The sequence below is a fragment of the Pipra filicauda genome, unplaced genomic scaffold (genome assembly GCF_003945595.2).
Source record: "Pipra filicauda isolate LSUMZ 115617 unplaced genomic scaffold, ASM394559v2 scaffold3_size10097308_pilon, whole genome shotgun sequence".
NCBI classification, from domain to species: Eukaryota; Metazoa; Chordata; class Aves; order Passeriformes; family Pipridae; genus Pipra; species Pipra filicauda.
Window position 1 is genome coordinate 9,152,124 of NW_024104532.1, and position 20,674 is coordinate 9,172,797.

Genomic DNA, 20,674 nt, shown 5'->3' on the forward strand with positions numbered 1-20,674 from the left:
TTGGGGAGATTTGATACATTTGGGATGGATATCATAAGTGAGATCCTGACTATGAGAAATGCTGTGGGTTATCTCACTGGGCACTTTTCTGATGGCAGCAGTAGTCCTTTGTGTTTCAGGTCAAATGCTTTCTCCAAAACAAACCTAAAAACATCAACAACAATAAAAATACCTGCAAAAAATCAGGAAGTAATTAGTTTTTATTTTGCACTGCACTACATTTGAGAGTAAGATGCTGAGAAGTAGTAGTCATAACAGTGCTGCTAGACATTTTCTCCTTAGTACACAGGGTTTGTGATGAAACTGGTCACACTGATTTAAAGAACAATTACAGAAGGCATTATCCTGGAATGAGAGAGGGTTTAGTTTGGAAAATTCAATAGAAAAAAGGAGTTATCATAGTACATGAAGTACTGTGGGTTATGGAGTGATGTACCAGTATCAAAACACTTAGTTGCCCTTGGACATCACTGTGGGAATTACAGCAGACACACTACTTTGGTGAGATGAAAGTATCCTATTAAGACATATGGTATGTATTATATTTCTATATAGTTTTATAGTTCTGGTATCAGTTACATGGGTGGATATTATCACCATTCTAAAACAAGATACATGAGATGTGTCTTGTTTGTCCTGGCCTGTTGCACTGTGATGGCAGAATTGGAGGCTAATTCCCAAGCTAATTCCCTACAGCTAATTCCCAAGTTTATTCCTTCTCCAAGTCTTCAAAACACGTGATAACATTGCCATCCCTAACTCATTAGAGCTCAAAAAGGCTGATGAATTTCCAATACACCTGAAGAAGTATTAAGGACAGTGACTTGGAGATTGTTCATGTGGAATTATTGTCTCTCATCTTTGCTTGAGGAAGGACATTAATTAAAATGATCATTAATTAAAATGATCATTAAAATGATCAAGGAATTGGAAGATTTTATCAGAGCATGAAAGATAGAAACATGTTTAATTGAACAAAACACAAGCAGTGTAGGGGCCAACTGATAATGACCAGAAGATATAAATTGGCTAAGAATAAATCTACACTGGAATTTTTATGTAAGGTCATTCAGAGCAAAGAAATTCTGAAATGGTCTTCCAAGAGAAGTAGTGAGAGGGAAAAAATCTTTTAAGAGGGCAGGATAAAATGATGCAGTGCCATGAAAGTCAGCTGTACTCAGTTACAAGTGGGATCCCCTTGCAGTCAGTGTACCTCTAATCCTAAATTTCTACGTACCATTTGAAAGAAGGTAAGAATTTCATCATCCCAGAACTAGACTCTTCCTTTCCCTGGACACAGGTCTATCACAATTTTGAACAGATTTCTCGTAGTAGGTATTGGTTAAGCAAGAACTGCCATGGAAACTGCAGTCCTGCATCCCCTGCTGCTGGGTGGTGCTACATGAACAGCAGCAATGGGCAGCTGAGCTGATGATACTGCCACGGATTTACCTTAAGTTTTGCCTTTTTTTTTTTATAATTAACGTTTACAGCATTAATTCCATGCTGTCATTAGAACCTGCTGTTATGCCAAGGCATTAGTAAGGCGATTCTTGAAATCCCATGCTGCCCTCTTGAGGGTGCATAATACACGTTTGGGAGTTGGGGGTTTTTATGCAGCTACTGTAAAAAAAAAAGGACATTTTAATGAATTTTTTTTTCTTATGGAAATTATCAGCTTAGGCATGAGCATTTCAAAGCCCTCTATGTGTTTTGGATGTTCCAAAAAGAACTGGGCATCTAAGTCCTTGCAAATGACTTCATTTCTCCCTCTGAACTCCTCAAAAGATCTAGAGGATCATGTACAGAAGTGCCAATGGCTGGGAGTAGAAGTAGGGTTGCTTTCCTACAAACACTGTTGTAGTTAGATTTGAACACAGAAATAATTTGCAGAATGGGAAGAATCATGTTTCCAATAATCAGGCACTGACCAGCTCCCTTGCATGAGACAGGCATGGCCCTGCTCCCCTCCACGGTGGGAAGGAGCACAGTGACTGACACATCCTCTGCTGCACAGATCTGGCTGCCTGGTGGTTTCTCCCATCTGCAGTGTCTCATTTGAAGTGATTTCTTAAGAGAACTAAATGTGTCTATATTGGCAAAACAGCAGTTGCAAGTGGTTAGAGCAAGTGCTGTAAAGAGGAGGAAGACTGACAGAAGTTGAGTCTGGTAGTTGGGGTATTTTTAACATTAGAAAAGGTAAGTCACTGGAGTGACTCGTCTAATAGTCTCTCTTAAATGATTTGTTTCACATGAGCTCAGCTGGACAGTGGTGGGAATAGGATTAGGTGAAGTGTGTTGCCTAATTGCTCATTTTTCGTTCATTGCTCTGGGAATCAATTTATAGCACAGTGTGTTCATCAGAGACAAACAGACTGGAACAAGAGAGGAAGGAGCTGGTTGGGTCCCATGTGTTTCTGTGCCACTGTAAGGCTTGGATTTGGCAGGATATGAGAAGACATTCCAGCCATCTGTCTTCTCTCCTGCTCCACAGTGCTTATATTATTCCAAGGGGTTCCTAGAGAAGATAAATGACAGCAGCTACAAGCAGAGGTGTGCTGGGAGTGATTTCTGCTGGTAGAAAGTCTGACAGAACTTCTGCTGCCTTGACCAGAGGCAAAGGTTCCCATCTGTCCATGCAGTTTTGGAACATTTGCTGCCTGTCCCTCCTTCCAAGACTGAGCTGTGTCACCAGGAGCAGGACTCAGAGCCAGGGCAGTGTTTGGTGAAGCTCCTTCCAGCCTGTGCCATGCTTGGCACACAGCACTTGGCTGGCCATGGGGTGGGAATGACTGGCAGCTGGTATGGCAATGCCAAAATGAATGTGAGCTTTGCACTATGGATTTCCATTCCAGCTGCTCAAACAGGAATCCTGGATTCCTGTAGTGCATCCCCACCCTGCCAGCCCTGACTAGAAACTTGTAATTGTGCTTCACTGAGCAAATATCTATGGAATGACTGATGCCAATGAACCCCAAAACCATCCCCATTACAGGGATTAGTGTTACTAAATACAGAAGAAGTGTGCATTTTTAATATCATATAAAAAGAAAACCAATGCCCTTTTCTTGTACCTTCTAAAATTCCTGAAAAATAGGCAATAGTCCATGTATTTATTTTTTCAAGAGTAGGTATAAATATTCCTTAGCCAGTCTTTTTGTATGTGAAATTTCCAAGCCCTCCATACTGTACTTCCTCATACATATTTTCAAGAGTTCTTGTATTCTCTCTGTAATAACTGACACACAGGATGAATAAACACCACTACAAATAAGCAAAAAGCCAAGTAAAAAAGGAACTAGAAGTGTTTGTAGCTGACTATGAAAAAGAACTGCATTTTCCACTGCTTGCCTGATGGAAAGCCAAACATTTACTTTTAAATGATCAAATGCTTATTTCCAGATCAGGAAATAAGACCTGATCAGGCCTTCAGCCAGGCAAAGCCCCCACAAAATAGCCAAACCCAAAAGACCCCAAGAGCTCGACTGAATTTTCTTTCAAGTATGGAATAATGTATTTAGAAATAATTTGAAAAGCAGGTCTACTGATATAAAAAGCATAAGTTTCTTCTTGAAAATCAATCCTATTTACTGACACTGTTATTTTTCACAAACAAAGCTTTTCCATGTGGAGAGAGCTTAGCTGAGGACAGTCTCTTTGCTTTCCCTAAAGCAGAACAGGTACAGCTTGTTCCTCAAGGCCCTGGGACTCTTCAGCAGTTTTCCTGCCCGATCTTTCATGTTTTTTCACTTGTCTTGGTCCTGACTTCTCAGAGACCTGAAAATTAAAAATGTGAAGTGACTTCAGCAGATTATCTGGGCTTGTCACATATTTTGGAGGTCTTATTGGTAGAAGTGTCTGCAGACACTGCAGGCTTGAAAGCTGCCACTGGAACTTCTTATGTAACTGTTTTCATGCCTTTTTTTAAGATAAGATTTTGGTATACAGTAATCCTCATGGATTAGTGTAATTACTGGTATAGTAATCCTTAGATAAGTGTAATTAATAATAGTTAGTTAGTTAATTTATCATCTCAGATCCTGTTTCTTGGCAATGGAGCAATTCTTTTGCTTGGTTTCATTCTCCTACTGCAGACTCATTGCTTCTGAAGGGGCACAACTCTGACCCTTTCAGATCTCAGACACAGAGCTAAGTTCACTAGTTTTATACATAGACCAGGATCCTCTACTTTGAAGCAGCTGAGACAAAAATGATAAAAGATGAAGTACATAGTAAATAAAAAGTGTTGGGTGTTCTGCCTGAAGCTCTCATGGGCAAGTAATGAAGGAAATTCCTAAGGACCTTAACCACAAGCAAAAGGCAGAAAAAACTAGAAGATATTTCAACAATCTGAAAAAGACCATCTTGGAAAGAAATTTCTGTCTGTGGAGGTAATTAGAGAAGTTGCTGAGAAGATCTTGAATAGAGAACTTGCCCTATGACCCCGAGGTGTGAGAGCAGTAGCTGTGAGTTTCCATATAATAAATATCCTGTACCTATATGTGCTCAAAAATTTGAAGGGTTGATTTACCCTGGAAATAACTACAAATTGTACTCCCTTATCCATCAGGTCCTTCTGATGTGCATGTTCAGTTATAACTCGAAGAAAAAGGATTAAAGGAACATTGTTACAGTTACAAACACTGACCCAGCTCGGCTGAGAACTGAGGAGCTGGGTTGATTTTCTGTGGCCTCAGCAGCATTCCTTATGAAGTTCTAGATGGTGACACATAAGCAGAGACCCTCCCATCAGCACAGAGGAGACGGAGTCACTGCAGCCTCCAAATCTCTCCTGGTGTTGGGGGTGTCAGGATTAGACCGAGCTCAGTTAAACTGAAAGTCTACAAGACCAGAAATTAAAGGGAGAAAAGTGTCTGTGACACCATCGTGGTTACAATTTAAGCACTTTAAAGGCACTGTTTGAAACAGAAAATGTATTGAGTGTAAAAAGAGCACTAACAAACCTGATGCCTTTCAGAACCTTGATAAAATGTGTTATACAGACTACATGGTTTTTACTCTTTCCTTCTAACTGACTCTCCATAAATTTTTCCCTTTGTGATTATAAATCAGGCTTAACTCAGGTGCCCTGGAGGACATGTGTTGGTCCTTATGTTAACAAATATAAATGGCCATCTAACCATAGTGTTAAGTAAGCATTTGCAGTCAGATAGATAATCCACCATACAGCTCGACATATTCATTATTTAGACACAGATAATCCACCATACAACTTGACATATTCACCATTTAGGCAAAATGGAACCTACTTACACAGAGATCAGATTATCACCTAAAAGCTTTCTGCAGGATCAAGTTGTTCAAGCTTCATTATAAACAAGATTTAAAGGCTTAAATTCAGGAAAGTGTTCTGACAGCATGAGGGATTTCTCTTTAAACATATGGTTCAAATGATGAAACATCATCTGTACGTGACCTTCTGAAGGTTATGATGAAGAAAAGACTTTGGGGCTGTTTTGGTAACAAGAGTATCACCAATAATGGCAAAACAGGGCAGACTGAACTCATAAACATTACCTCAGACCTGTGCTGGAGATAACATGTTTACTAAACTTCTCCAAATGAGCTGATACCACGAGTCATCTCATTGTGATCAGCACTGGGATTATTTCCTGCTAAGACTGGCCTGCACACTGGTATATTATTGCTTGCCCAAAATATTGAACTTAGAAAGTGAAGCTGTCTTTATTTTGTGTAAATAAGCACAAGTGTTCCCTCCTGGAAGGACAAAAAGGTTGCCAGCAAATGCAAATAATGGAAAATACCAGCATGGTAATGATAAAGACATTTGGAGTTCATCTGTTTTTAAGGAAATCTGATTATTACATTGATAAGTGCAAAATTTATACCTTTCAGTTATTTTAAGGAGTATAGTATTTATATGTTGAATCCAGCAAAACTGGCCTTTGATGTTTAAATAGGTTCTCTTATGAGATGTATCTTAAATTTTGGAAGTTCAAAACATACTAGACTTAGTACTCCATGAAATAGGATAGAACTTTGTTCAGGTTTTGCTGCATGATGTTCATTGTCCTCTCACAGATCACTTCATATTTTGGCAGCTTCCAAAAGCAAAGGAGAACAGTGTGGATTCCATTTAATTGGGAGGAAAAGAAAGTGGATAAATAAATATATAAAACTGGGTCAGAGCACTTGTCTGGCTTTCCAGAAGGACGTAACTTGAATTGGTTAATGGTATTTTTATAAAATTTTGTAAGTATTAAAAATATTCTGTAGATATTTAGGCTAATTTTCAGTGGACTGTGAAGCCAGACTGTGCTCTTATGACCCTGTGTGGACCAATGATGGGTCCCTGGGAACTTCCATGACTGGGAAAATAAACCAGCAATATGTTGGAAAAGTTGCTCCGGTTGCTGAACAAAAAAGGGTGAGTGTTTTGTACAGAGAGAAGTGTCCCTATCCCTTGTTTTGGCAGAGACAGCACAGGGGTTAAACACTCTCATTTGCTTTATCTTCATTTCTGTGGCTCAGTTGTGTCCACTGAGCCTGAGACTCCTCTGCATTAACACAGGTGACCCTTCCAAGGTGCCTTTCCCTTGCTGAGCCTTCGCAGCAAAGCCAAATGTCAGGTTTTGTCTGAAGAGCTAAAAACATGTTTCACGTGCCAGAGACACAAAGGTGCTGCTGAACCAAATGGCAATCCAGACATTTAAATTGTGCTTCTGCTGGAATTTCTGTCCCACCTTTTTCTAGTGCAGAGCACAGCAGTTCTGTGTGACAGCACAACTGTTCTGTCGGGCAGCAAAGGAAATTAATACTTTGTGTGAAGGCTCAGGTCAAAATAGGTGATGGCTTGTAGTGCAGGAGCTCCACTGGTACCTGATTAGCCAATATTGTAACATATAAGTGGAAACCTGAACACATGCTCAGATTTATTCCCAATTCAATTTTTGAAACCATTTTGTTTTTAGGCTCAGCATTATTAACATCGCTTGTGTGACAAGAGAACCCCATTGACACAGAGGGTAGAGACCTTTTTCAGTGGTGTATGCTGAATATGTTAAATATTATAATTTCAAATAAAGAAACATTAAAATATAAGGAAATAAAATAAAAAAAGGCAACATAAAAATTCTAATGACCTTGAAAGAAAATTAAGGTTATGTCTAATGTCATATTGCCTAATCCTTAACACTTTTCAGTGTTTTCTTTGACTGTCTCAGGGGCTGCAAATTTAACCAAAGTTTCAGATAAATATCTATGAAAGACAGTTCAGCTAAAAGCAAGATAAATATTTTTATAACACCAAACAGAATTCTTCAGTATTTTTGGAAATGTCTCTGGTAATCAGGAAATCTTCAAATTAATTTTAAAATGTTGTAAGCAAAATTTTACCTTCCCTTCATGAGTCAGTTTGGATTTCTGGATCTATTTCTGCTTGAGAAGAACCACTAAAGAAAATACATTTGCCAGAACTACTTAGAAGAAAGATGAGCTAAATTCAAAGGTTTGAATTTGCACTTAAATCCAAATAAGTGGCTCTCCTTGACTTTGACTTAGAGGAGAGCAGAGTTTAGCCATGACCTGTTGTTAACTATTCTGGATATGCTGAGCAATTATATTTTTGTTTCCAGCTGTCATATGCTGTGACAAATGGAAGTGTGTGCTGTATGTATGAAACCACAGCAGCTAAAGCCTGCCTGCTGCTCCCTCCCTTCACCAGCAATGAAACAAAAGGATTAATACAGAAAAAAAACCATTTGGCCTCACATTCCTTCCTAATTGCTACAAGTAGTTCATTAAAGAAAAGGAACTACTATAAAATGCCTTATAGAGCATTATATTCCAAAAATTTTTTTTGGCAAAAGTTGTAAAGAAAGTTGTTTGGCATAATGAAAATATGCCACTTTTTTTGTTTCCCTCAGGAGTACATTTTCCATATTTATGGGATTTATGTAGTTGCAACAAAGAGACACCTCAATGGTCTTCCATGTTTCTAAACATCAAATAATTATTGGAATTCCCTTGTCTATCCCCTTTCCTATTAAAAGAATAGGAAAATAACAACACCTTTTTTTTTTTCATTACAACTAAGAATAATTACTGAGCAGAAATAGAGGAATATTGTCTTGGATTCACAGCCCAGCTCCTGTGTGTGTTACTCTCAGCCACATGTTGGCACCAAGGTCTGCACAGCCACAAAGCCTTGAAGTTGTTCCATACTGATATTTCATGTATATGACAATTAAGGTTGGACTTATCTGGCTGCTGCTAAGATTTGGAATCTGCTCTCCTGTTTTAATTCAAAGAAATAGTGCAACAGTCTTGCAGCAAATCCAGTTGGTAGAAAAGCTTCACAATTTCCACCACGATGAAGCCAAATACTTGTAATATTAAAATCAACATTGCAAGAAGGACGTATGTCTTCTCCTAAGGTTCTCCCAGTTGACTGTTTGTCCAAAATTGAGTTAAAAGATTGATAAAAGCAGTTGTATGTAGCTCTCAAAGGCACCAGTGTTCCATCTCCACAGGGTTCTCATGGTGCACACATTTCATTAGTCTTACAGATACAATGGTGGCTTGGATTTGTCAGTCCTTACAATATCCATTTCTTTCGTTTAATTGAACTTTATCATTAATGCAATATATTTACGTTGAAAAATCCTCTCATAGTATTAAATCAATTTTTCTATTGCCAGATTTGCAGTCAATTCAGGATTTGAATTATACTCGACCTCATTGTTCCAAGTGAGAGAGTTTATTAGAATGGGTCTGCAGAGAATGGAAATGGGAGAATCAGAAAGCTCAACTGCAGAACCAACAGCAGAGGAAAATCAGACTGGCAATTTTGGGTGCCTCTGTTTTGGAAGGTCAATGTGCTTCCAAGGCCTCCTTTTCAAAAAGCACCACTGACATTTCCCACAGCGCCGAGATCGGTCGCAATTTCTCATTAATCAGAGTAAACCTGAAAAACACGATCTGTACATTCACAGATCAAAATCCTTCAGTAACTGGAAAGAAAATTAAAATCTTCCACTCCCGGCACTGTTGTGGCTTCCTTTTCATATTTCCTACATTAAAGTGAGACAAACTGTGCTAGAACTTCTGTTCTCTACCCTCAGGAAACACCTCTCCCATTATTACAACTCTAATACACCTTCTGCAACTGTGAGAGATTTCTGCTATTTCATGTCACAAATAGGCTTCATAAAGTAGGAATAGGAAGAAAAAAAAAAATCTTTAAAGCTCATCTAGAAATTGATTCTTTCACTCAGTGAAAAACAAGACTAAAAAATTAATAGAATGAGCTTTGAAGGTATTTTTAAACAAGAGGATGGGTTTCAAGAACAAATTAAATAACGAGCAGATGTGGATCAGTACTTCTGTAAATAAAAATCAACTTCTTATTTCTAGGTACGTGACTTAAGGTTGAAGAGCATTTTCCAGCTCCCTGTCCTGTGCATTGCTAAAATATAAAAGTAAGTAAAACCAACTTCATTACATACATATCTTCATGCATTAGGAAATATTTATTAGATAGAACACAAAATGTGCATAACTATTCCTTAAAAATAATGTTTGTTAGCAATTTCCTAATCTGTCCCCCAAATGCCAGAGTGGCTAAATCCCAGAATTACAAGTACTAATAAAGTTATTTTCTTGCCCCCCCTTCCCATCTTTCCCACGATTATTTAGATTTAATGTATAATTATATTAAAATAATTTAAGATTACGTTGCATTAGGAATATCTACCCACGAAAATTATTTGCACGAAATAATCCTATTTTTAAAACCCCCTAAAATTAACCTTCCTGACCAGTACTCCAAACTCAGATCCACAACTCTTGATTGAAATAACTTCCCCACCGATTCAGCCAAGAAAACAATATTGAAATGCCATATGATCACCTGTGGCAGTGCGTGATGCTATCCCAAGAAATCCCAGGGCTTTCTCAGAGTGAGCCTGGTGGATCTCTGCTCTGGGATTTATAAAATGCAATAAAAAAATGACAGAAAAAACACAAAGGCAAATCTATTTTAAAATATAATATTAGCATTGTCAACATGGAAGACTTTATTTAAAATATTCGGAATAGTGTCATTTGTTTCGGGGAATGCAGGAAAAAGTTTCAACAACTAACACGCAGTGTTTCTTTGCAAAATAGCCCCGTGCTTGATGCTGAAGCTGAAATGGTTTTTGCCCACTGGTATCTACACTCTTGTAAAAGAAGGTCAATAGCTGCTCCTTTTGGATTACTTGTCTTTGTCTTCACACAACTCAAACAATAAATAAAGGCAGTCTGTTAATATAGATTAGAGGTTAAACTGTTATTTATCGTCGCCTTTTATGGAGAGATCCTATAAAGGCTGTTATTGACCTTCTCTGCCTACAAAATAAGAGGCAGGTATTTATCCCAGGCAATCCATTTGCAATGAAAAAGAAATTATAGCCTTCCTGAAGAGTCATAGAGCAACTGAGCTGCAATGACAAATCCTGATGAGTAAGAGTTCCTGAATTAACCTGCGTCACAAATTCACATCAGGTCATGTCTCTGAGCGTGTGAGATGAGGAAGGAGCTGAGAAACGTTAGATTTCCCCCTGCTGTTTTTGAGGTTTTCTTCTAAATGTCTGGGATTTGGATGGAGCTGAGCATGAGAAAAATATACAGCATATTCTCACTCCTTTGAGTTTATGTAGTACAGAGAGCTACAAAATAAACTACAGCAACAAAATTGGCATTCCCTGTCATGTATTCCTGTGAATAGAAACAGCTGAACAAAAATCAGTGTGACAGCCACCCACTTAGTGTGCCTTAATCTCACTAACAGCAACCCCTTAAACTGGTTTGTGATGGTACTTCCGCAGTGTGGACCAGAACACAGCTCAGAAACAGCTCTGCAAGGGTTGCTGCAACCCTGAAACCATGAAAGTACTTCCTGAGCACACACCATGGAAGTTTCCTGGTAGAATGGATGGAAACTCCTCATCTGGGCATCCTAAATTGTGAGGGTGTCAGAAATCCAGACTAAGCCTCCCATAATGCTAAAAATAGAGAGGAGAGAAAGAAAAAGAAGATCTCATAAAAAGTTTTCTTTTTTATAGAGCAGCCACAGTCTTCTGCTTCCTCACCCAATCAGTCTTTCAGGCCCAGGCCTGACCAAATTTTGACTACTGAAAAAGCTGTGAGAGCCACTTCCTTCTGCAACCCCTCCACTCTGCCCAGTTGTCACCTCAGCTGTGACCACACCACAGAGTTACAGGCAGAAGGAAACGAACCATAATGACCTTTGGAGAAGAAATTATATCCATCCAAGACACGGCCTTTTTTCCTATCCCAAGTTAAATATGTGGAAAAATGCTCAGACAAGGCAGCAAAGAAATCTTGGGGATGGCTGGGTGGCTCCTGGTAGTAGAGTTGCACATCATAGCAAAAACAGAGTAGGGAAAGGAGATATGTTAGAAGTTACTGTCAAACATTGCTTCTGCATTATACCTTTGCAAAGGATTCCACAGCTGCCTGGTCCCCTCGTTGTCGAGACCTAAACAACCTGCAGGACACTGGTTGGCTGCTCAGACTAACAGAGGTGAGAGCACAGTCATTTAACTTCTTGCATCTTCCTTGTTTCGAAAGCAAAATGGTCAGAAAGATTAAAGTATTTCAGATGCTTGAAGAAATAAAGTCATAGTTCCTTTCCCAGCTGATGTGTGGGCAAGTGCCCTTGAATTCTGCTGTGTTTAACTGCTGGAGTTTAACTACTACAGTTTAACCACTACAGCTGAACTGTGTTGAACTAATATTTTAAACTCTGGTTGGTTTAAAATACTCATTTATTCTTCAGAGTAAACCTCGGATTCTACAATTCATTAAATAAGACACACAGAGAAGTAGGTCCTTCTACAGCGTTTTCTTACAAATATCTTTACAAAAATACAGGAAAACCAGCCAGGAAACATCACAAAGAAAGGAAGAAATTGTAGTGTAAAAATAAGAGAACCACGTTTTCCAGAAACTTCTGACATTTTAGGAGGAAATTCTTCCCTGTGAGGGTGGGGAGGCCCTGGCACAGGTTGCCCAGAGAAGCTGTGGCTGCCCCATCCCTGGAAGTGTCCAAGGCCAGGTTGGATGGGGCTTGGAGCAACCTGGGCTAGTGGGAGGTGTCCCTGCCCATGGCAGGGGGGTGGAACAAGATGAGCTTTAAGGTCCTTCCAACCTAAACCATTCCATGATTCATTCTAAGTTCTCATGACAATTTTTATCTGGAACAAAGAGCTGCTATAAAGGAGAGTAGCTTGGATCTGATTGCACTGCACACAACCCTGGAGATAATAGAAGGTAAGAACTGGGAGATAAGAGTTCAGCTCCACACCAGCTCTGGACTGGTGTGCTCCTGCTGACGACCTTGTTCCACCTGAAGGTTTGTTAAGGTTGATGGTGTTGCTCTCCTTGAATTTGTCCTCTAATTTGGAAAAACCATCTACACATTGGCCAAGTTTCAGCAGTCACCAAGCACTTTGTTTGCCCACTGACTGTTATTAAAAATGCCTTCCTTTTCATTTTTCTGCCTTCTTGGAAAACCTCCCATTTGGAAGACCAAAGTTTTTCTTTTTCACTTCTTAGCCTTGGAAAAGACCGACATCTCCACGGGAATTCTTTTCGTGATAACACACTGGTTCAGGTTTGTCCTGACCCTTGTTTTCAGACTCCCTAAAGCAGGATCTGCTGAACATCTCCTCATTTGGTTTTTGTTTAGCATGCAAAGGATTTGTTACTTCCCTGCATATTGCACCTAAACTTTAAATTGAATCCTGTCTCCAAACAACTTCCAGTGTCCCCCCCAGTTTCTGGACAGTAAATCCTTTATATATTTCATCCTTTGTATATACACCTCTGTTTCCCTCTGAAATACCCAAGCATTTGTAAATAAATAAGTTCCATCTCATTTTTCAAAAGCATATCTTAATTTAGTCAATTTGTGAGTCCTACACCTAACAAGATGTTGACTGAGGAATAAAATAAGCAGAAACACTTTAATGAAAGTGATTACCTTCATCTAAAAGTGACAAAAGGTGTATGTGGTTCCAAGTTTCATGCTAAATAGATGACTTGCACAATAACTTTTTTTTTTTAGTGTAGAATAGGTGGTGAGGGACATTTAGTGACACAGTGCCCCTTGGTGGGAGTCGTGAGTTACTGTTCCCGATTGTTGTGGTTTGGGAAGCTCGTGGGATTGGTTTCTCATTTAATGAGTTCGTTCCTGGGAAATATTAAATGCATTAGTGCTGACAATAAACACATCCTTGCTTATATCACGGAAATATTTTAGTGCTGGCTATATCAAAACAGGTGGATAGGATGGGGAATGAAAGGAAATAATGTTTTAAGTGAGGTTTTGATACACAAGGTATTAGATCTGATGAAGTGTAAATGTGTAAAAATGAGTCTCAAATGGCAATCTGGGTTTCTGTCCTGACTGTGCCACAGGAATCCTGGCTGCTTGTCCCACCAGCCCCCCAGCCACACCACTGGATCCCTGTCAGCTTGGGATTCAAGAACTACACTGAGTTCTTCTCAGCCTGCAAATCATATAAAGACACTACAGTGAAAGTCTTGCTTGGAGTAATTCACCCTATCAGGGATGCAAAAGCACAGAATCCATGCTCACCTGTTTACATGCTGGTTTTGCAGGGAACAAAAATATAGGGAAAATCTATATTAATGTACAAAGAGCTGACATGATTCTAATTTTAAGGGGCAGTTTGTTGGGTGAGGAAATATGCTCTTGACATAGTTCATTTCAGGTGGTGACCTTGCTTTATGGAGGCTTCATTTTGCCTTAAGTAGCTTGGATTCATTGATATAAAGGAGTTTTAAAAGTGTGATTAACTTCTGCTGCTGCCACAAAAGACAATACCCACCTCTCATTCTTCTTTAGTTTCTTTATTGAGGACACAGAGGGAAAAATCACTATTGTGAGCCTGCAAAAAAAAAAAAAAAAAGGCAGAACATTGGAATAAATGGATTGCTTTCCTTACACAGGAACACAATCCCTGAAAAATTTTAAATTTTACCCTGAATGCCCTGCAAAAGTTTAAATACATAAGTCAGATTATCCCATTTTCTTTCCTGTGTTAGAGTCACAGTGAGCCAAACTGCCATACTCATGTTTCTGGCCCAAATTCTCTTTGCTTGAATAGTTACCACATCAGTGCTGGAGTGAATAGTGTCAGATACAGTCCAATCACAGCTAAACAACTCACTCCAAAGTGCTTCCATTTACTGCTCACACCACTAAGGCTTGGAAAATGAATAGGAACAACAGAATAGCTAATTGTTAATTATCATATTACTCAGATTGATCCCTTCCAAAAACAATCCAATGTGTTGTTAATGGGCCTATTAATCAGGTTATGGTTCACAGCATGAACTGTTTGCACTGTCCCGGAATTTTAAGCATCTGACAGGTGTACAGAGCTTTATTTGAAGTGACTGAATGTCCCTTTTCCAGCTGCTGGATCCTGTATCCTGAGTGGCAGGTTCACTATTCTGGCAGCTCTGCAGGGGGATGAGGTGTGAATGCACCAGTGACTCGAACTCTCACTCACAGTTAAACTTCACCTCAGACTGGAGTACGTTGGGAGGTGCAAATTTAAATGTCTTCTGCATCAGCTGTAATATTTTACCTGCTCATCTTCAGGTTGCCTATTTGCAGCCAAGTAAAATCAAATTTAGGGAGCTTTTAAACCAAAATTTGGACTTATGTATTCCAAGAGCTCTAGAGCTGCACTACACGGAATATTAAAGACGCTTCGCTGCTGCCAGTTCTGCTGCCCAGCAGCAAGGAAAGAGGGATTTAATCAACTGAGAGTGCCTGGGCAAAGTGGTAAATCATGCAGCACTTCTCAACAGCAGGCAGTGCCAGTCTGATTAGGCACAGCAGACTCTACAGCCAAAGCATTTAAAATGTATTTTATTGCACCAACAGTTGCCAACAAATCCTCTCTAATGTGATCAAAGTGCTAATGAATAATGACACCAAGGTTACTTCTGGCAGCCTTTTCAAAAAGTGACCCAGGCCATGCTACCCAGCAGTGCTCACCAGCTGGGAAACCTTTGTGTCAGAGAAACTGTTAAGAATGAAGTAAGAAAATTAACCTTGCATGAATCATTTTGGTGAAGTACATTGACTTTATTTTGGAATAAGTACATAATTGTACTTGTGGATATTTTTGGGGCACTTACAGGCTTTTTTTCCAGTGGTACAGTTATAAAAAACAAACTTATGATGGTTAGAAGATGGACTTCTTGAGGAAAAACCCAACTAGTAGGTAATTAAACATTGAGTATTAGAGAGCTGATGAATTTTTGCTTCACCAAATATTGATTTACAGGAGGGGCTAGGATTTTTTATGTATACTCAAGACACATTCCTCTGATGAGATATGATGATTTAAACAAGTCAGAGTAGGCTTTTACATTTCTAAATTCCTCTCTTTACTGTTTTCTGTGTTTTTCTCAAACATTTACATTGAAAGTTCTCGCTAGAGGAGAAAGCTATAAAAAGCAGCCACTGGAGCAATATAACCTGGGTGTTCTAAAAAGCTTGGGCAGTAAAATGTCATCATTTCTCCTGAAAATAAATGCTCTCATGACTTTCAGGGGAGGCCCATTGCTTCCTGTGAGGAATAAGGAGGAGTCAGGAGAGTGTGTGGCTGCTGAAAGGAGATAAAGTGATGAGCACAAAGCAGAGGCTGAAATGACCCTGAAGTTCAGTGCTCAGTTCTTGGTATCAGCCAAGGCAGCAAAGATCACAAGCTATGATCATATGATAAGGCATAAAAATTATTCATGTGTATTACTAAGGGATATGTACCAGACAAAAGCAGTTATTTAAGCAGAGCCCTGTTAGTCTGTGATACTTGTTCTCCCTCTTTTCTTTCTTCCTTGATTTTAGGGACACACGCAGATTTTAACTGCTCAGTTGCTGGAACGACAAAGTACTTCAGCCCTTAAAGGCCAAAATTTTTGCTGTATTCAAACTTCACTAACACAAAGCTAAAAAAGGAAAATCTTGTGCTTCTGATTGAACACCATTTTTGTGCTCTCATGGATTTAGTTCAGGGACAGCTCCTTAGGTCTGTTTTTGTAGGCAAAGCCCAGGCTGAAGTCTGGGACCCACTCTGAGTCCAGGCCTCCTCTCAGAAACAGGAACTAGTTTCCCTAATTCTTCAAGTCAAGAGATTTTGTGGCTTCTTGGACCATTTCCTAATTCAACCACTGGCTTTTTTTGGCCTCTCTCTCACCTGTGTGAGAACATGATAGGACGAAAAACTGGTAAAATATAAAGAAAGGTGTGATAGCACAGCCAGGGACATGGAAAATCTAATCTGAGGGACAGTAACCTCTGCAGTTCTGTAGCAAAACCTGCTGATTCATTACAACCCCAAACAAGGAGCCTGACAGCAGTGAACAGTCTAATTTGTAGCTGCTCATTTTTCTTAAAATTTCCACTGCAAGAGTGTAAATTCAAAAGTAAATATCTCTGTGCAACACTAATTCAGATGAAAATTACAGAAGGGAGTTGGAGAATAAAATATTGAGATAATTTTGTGCAGAAAAGGTAAACATTTACACACGCAAAGAAGTTCTCAGTTTCACAGGTTCCTCATTTAGAGTTAGGACTTACAATTCCCAGCAGCAAAAAACTTGCAATATTATGCCTAAATTGGCAATTAACGTCGGAAAATTCTTAGCCTTTCCATTTTACTTAATTTCAGTATATCTCATTTAACTTTAGAAGGAAATTTATAATGATTTACATGTCCCAGACGTGTCAAAAGAGATATTAAGCAGTATTAGGCATTAAGAAATAATCTGCTTTATTTCCATTCCTTCTGAGGACTGTGCAGGGGAATAATGTGAATGGATTAGGAAGTGGGTGTAATACCTGTCAAGCAATGTTATCTGTGGATGTCTATGAATTCTCCAAAGTTAAACTAACTGTTTCATATCAAATTCCTCAAGTTCTTAAGGAAGAAAGGAACAAAAATAACCTTCTGTTAAAGTAGCTTCCAAAGATCCACTTCCAATGGGCTGTTTTTATTTCCTTGGTGTGTCCAGAGCCTAATCCAGTGCTTTGTAAACATGTTGTTTCTGGCTAAGCCCACAATTCCCTGCAGGAAGGATGTTTTTGTGTCTTGAGATGTAATTTTTGGGAAGCAAGACCTGCCTGGCTGTAATATAGAGCAAAGAGAGCACCCCTGTATTTCAGTATTTAATCATACTTCCAGAAATTATACCTGGGATGTCAAAGGAGAAAGCCTCACCAAGTAAGTTTATGAAGGCCCAGGAAATGGTCTTGTCTCCTGCTGAGGGGTCACTGCTGGTCTGTTTGCAAGCATTCATATAATATGCAATTCTGCACAGAATCCAGCCAGTCTGGATTTTAGACTATCTGTGATGAGGGTAGTAGGTGCAGTGTGTAATTATTAATTGCTTCTGGATTTGCTGAAACCCAAGAAGAGGCTTTATGGAACCTTTTGTTGATGTCAATCTGTAGTGATTCCAGTAGAATCCAACAGAAAACATTTTTTGTGAATTTACCTGAGTCACCACACAGCTGACACAGCCCCAGAGGGCAAAGGGACAGTTGGCATTACCTGGTGATGGCTGGAATCTGCTTCTTATCCTGCTGGAATGATCTGCAGGTACATCACGTGTGGGGGTACAGGGAGGTGAGGCCACTGAAGGGGTGCCTGGATTTGCAGGGCGGGTGTATTGCCAGAGTTGCTAACTCTGGACAGCTTTATTTCACATTCTACTCAGTAAAATTTATATATGGTGTTATTTCTTGTTCATACCATTTGAAACTATTAGGACAGACTTCCTTTATTTCCCTTTAAAGCCACCTCCTGCCTTATTTGGGAGAAGGAAGCACCTCCCATTGCTTTGTGCTGTGGTGCAGTTTGAGTGTATCTGTACAATGCACCCATCTGATAATCAAATTACATGACCCTTTCTATGATTTGTCTAACTTCCAGACTTGCTGAAAAATGGGCACAATGAAAAAGGATTGCACAGCATTTCTCTGGTTATGTCAGTGCTAATACACCAGAATGCACAGAAATGGGGACTCTGTGTAACTGTACTTATTTTGCTGCATTTGAATGTGCCTGATTAGTCATAAAATAATTTCTCTGTGGTTTCAAAGAAATCTAGTAATGTCATTAGAGATTTCACCCCTTTAGAGTCTACAAGAGAAATTATCAACTGTTAAACTGGTTCCTGGAGCAGTCTTCCAAATTCCCATTTTTGTCCTTTTGAGGAGTTTTGGGTTATTTTTTCTTTTTCTTGTACAGTTTCATGGTATGGTTTAAATAATTTTTATTTGAAAAACAATGAAAGCAATTGTATCTATGTAAAGTTAATTTGAGCAGGACAGACCCGGAAAAGAATATAATTTTAACATTATTTTTAATTTCTTAGCTATAAACCAAGTTTGGTGAAGGAAGGGGGAGAAAGGCCTCACTTCCCATTTCTGAAAACATAAAATCATAGAATTGTTTAGGAAGGAAAAGACCTCAAAGATCATCGAGTCCAACCATTGTCCCAGCACTACCAAGGCCACCACTAAACCATGTCCCCAAATGCCACATCTACATGTCTGTTAAACCCCTCTAAGGACGGTGACAGTTGTTAGTCTTTGATGCCAGGTAGCTGCACAAGGTGATCACAGCTAATAACTCTTTAACTTAGGCCACAGTTATTCCAGAGTGGTCTCGTTCAGATTTGAAAGACTGTCAAACTCCAGTTGAAACAACTGGTTTCACACATTCTCTCTTCTGCTAAAAGAATCTCATTGAATGCCAGTGTTTCAGTTCACTTTGTTATTTCAGAACTCAGTGTGACTTCATGAGCAAGGCAGCTCCCCCAGGTACACACCTGACCAGGGTACATGAACAGGAGATTTTCCACAAGATAAGTGCAAAAGCTGGAGACAAAGACAACCTCAGCAAGGGGAGATGCAGTTCTCCCAGCTGTCACTGTGGTGAACAGAAAGGAAAAGGCTTCCTTCGGGGCTGTTTGACTGAGCCTGAATTCCCTGCCACGGGTGGCACTGTGAGGGATAAGCACTGACAGCCCAGCGTGGGAGCAGCTCCTGGGGGTGTGTGCCTTCCTTCCTCTGCCACAGCCTCCCCCAGGACAACAGGATAAGCTAATACAAGATTCTATTAAGGCAGTGGCATTAATTATCTGACATCTATTCCTTTCTTGTCATGTTCACATTTGCACTAAACCAGCAGCCTGTTCAGCAAGCACGATGCCACTTTCCTCTTAACTTTAACACATCTTGGTTGTGGGGAGGAGGGCATCTAGTGGCTTCTCTCTTGCTCTGCTTCTGCCACTCCAGCTTTCAGATTTTAATGCTGACGGTGGATTTTGTGACACAGTTGTATTTATACAACTGTTGTTGCAAAAATTAAGACTTTTTTTTTTTCAGAAAGCCAATTTATGAAAAGCCTTAGTTACAGGGAAATGCTCAGTTGAACAGCTGAGGCAGGCATTGGTTCAGGATGTTTTGTTGTGCCTCCTCCTGGCCATTTCATGACTTAATCCAAAAAGCAGCCTTCTGATAAAGCAACAAAAGTAATCAAGCCTGTAATTTCACAATGATAATAACATTTCCCAGAGTAGAATGTCACTCTTTTGTTCAGTTCTCATTTCTGTACCTCTAATGCTGATAGGGTGTTTTGTGTAGTAATGTATGCAAGCTGGCAAATGAAAAATAATGTAGATAATTACAATAGAAGCAGCTAATAGAAACTGTGATATCTACATCTTGTCTCTAACCATTACAGTCTACAGTGTTAAATGAATTTAAATTAGGAAGGGATAATTTGCTGTGTAGCAAATGATAAACTTGACATACTGATAGAAACCCTCTCCCTTATATCTCCCTGCAGTATTTCAGGCACTGGGCTGTTACTGCTGTGAAAAGCCAGGGAGATAAAACAGCAGTGGGGAAATATCTATAAAACCAGAGCTATTAAGTAATGCCACCTCAATCAAAAGGGCTCAGCATTTTCCAAGAGGCAATCTGGAATCACTGGTAGGATCTGGAGACAATTTCACAATTCCTTGCTTTATGAACTCACTTTTCCTGGGTGGGTGAGCAAAATCTTCCTGAATTTCATTTGGTGTGTGACAGGATGTAGGGAAAAAGATGTGAGTGCAGTTAAGAGCTAAACACAGATATAATTCTGTGGTTCTGGGCAGCTGATAATGGAGTAAACGTTCACAGTTGCATCAAGTCCTGTGTCATTCCGGTGGTTTTACTATCAGTGGGAAAATATTTGATGGCACCAGAAATTGCTTTTATTGTTAAATCCAAAAAGCATGAAGAATTTCTAAATATTTCTTGAAAATCTTCCACTGAGCTCGTGAATGGACCTGAATTTCACTTTAAACCCCCCTGCAAGAATAGCTGTGTTTCCAATTCCATTGGCTCAGACTTTGCCTGCCAAACTTTCCTCAGTAGCCATCTCTTTCCATGACACATGGACCATGAAGAAAGCAAAAAATACTAGTAAATCTCCCCAAGTTCCACTAAGGATAACATTTATGATTAATTTCCCAAACTGTCCCACCAGAACTTAATTGATATTTACTGTTCATCTTTTAAAAAATTCAC

General features: G+C 39.4%; 1 long non-coding RNA gene across 1 annotated transcript in view; it reads left to right on the forward strand.

Annotated features, from left to right (window-relative positions):
• LOC120324014 overlaps positions 1-20,674 on the forward strand; it is a 54,854-nt gene that overhangs the window by 28,934 nt on the left and 5,246 nt on the right. Inside the window, exon 2 of the long non-coding RNA XR_005565005.1 lies at positions 9,397-9,461. This is a non-coding gene — a long non-coding RNA (uncharacterized LOC120324014). The remainder of the gene's footprint in view (positions 1-9,396; positions 9,462-20,674) is intronic.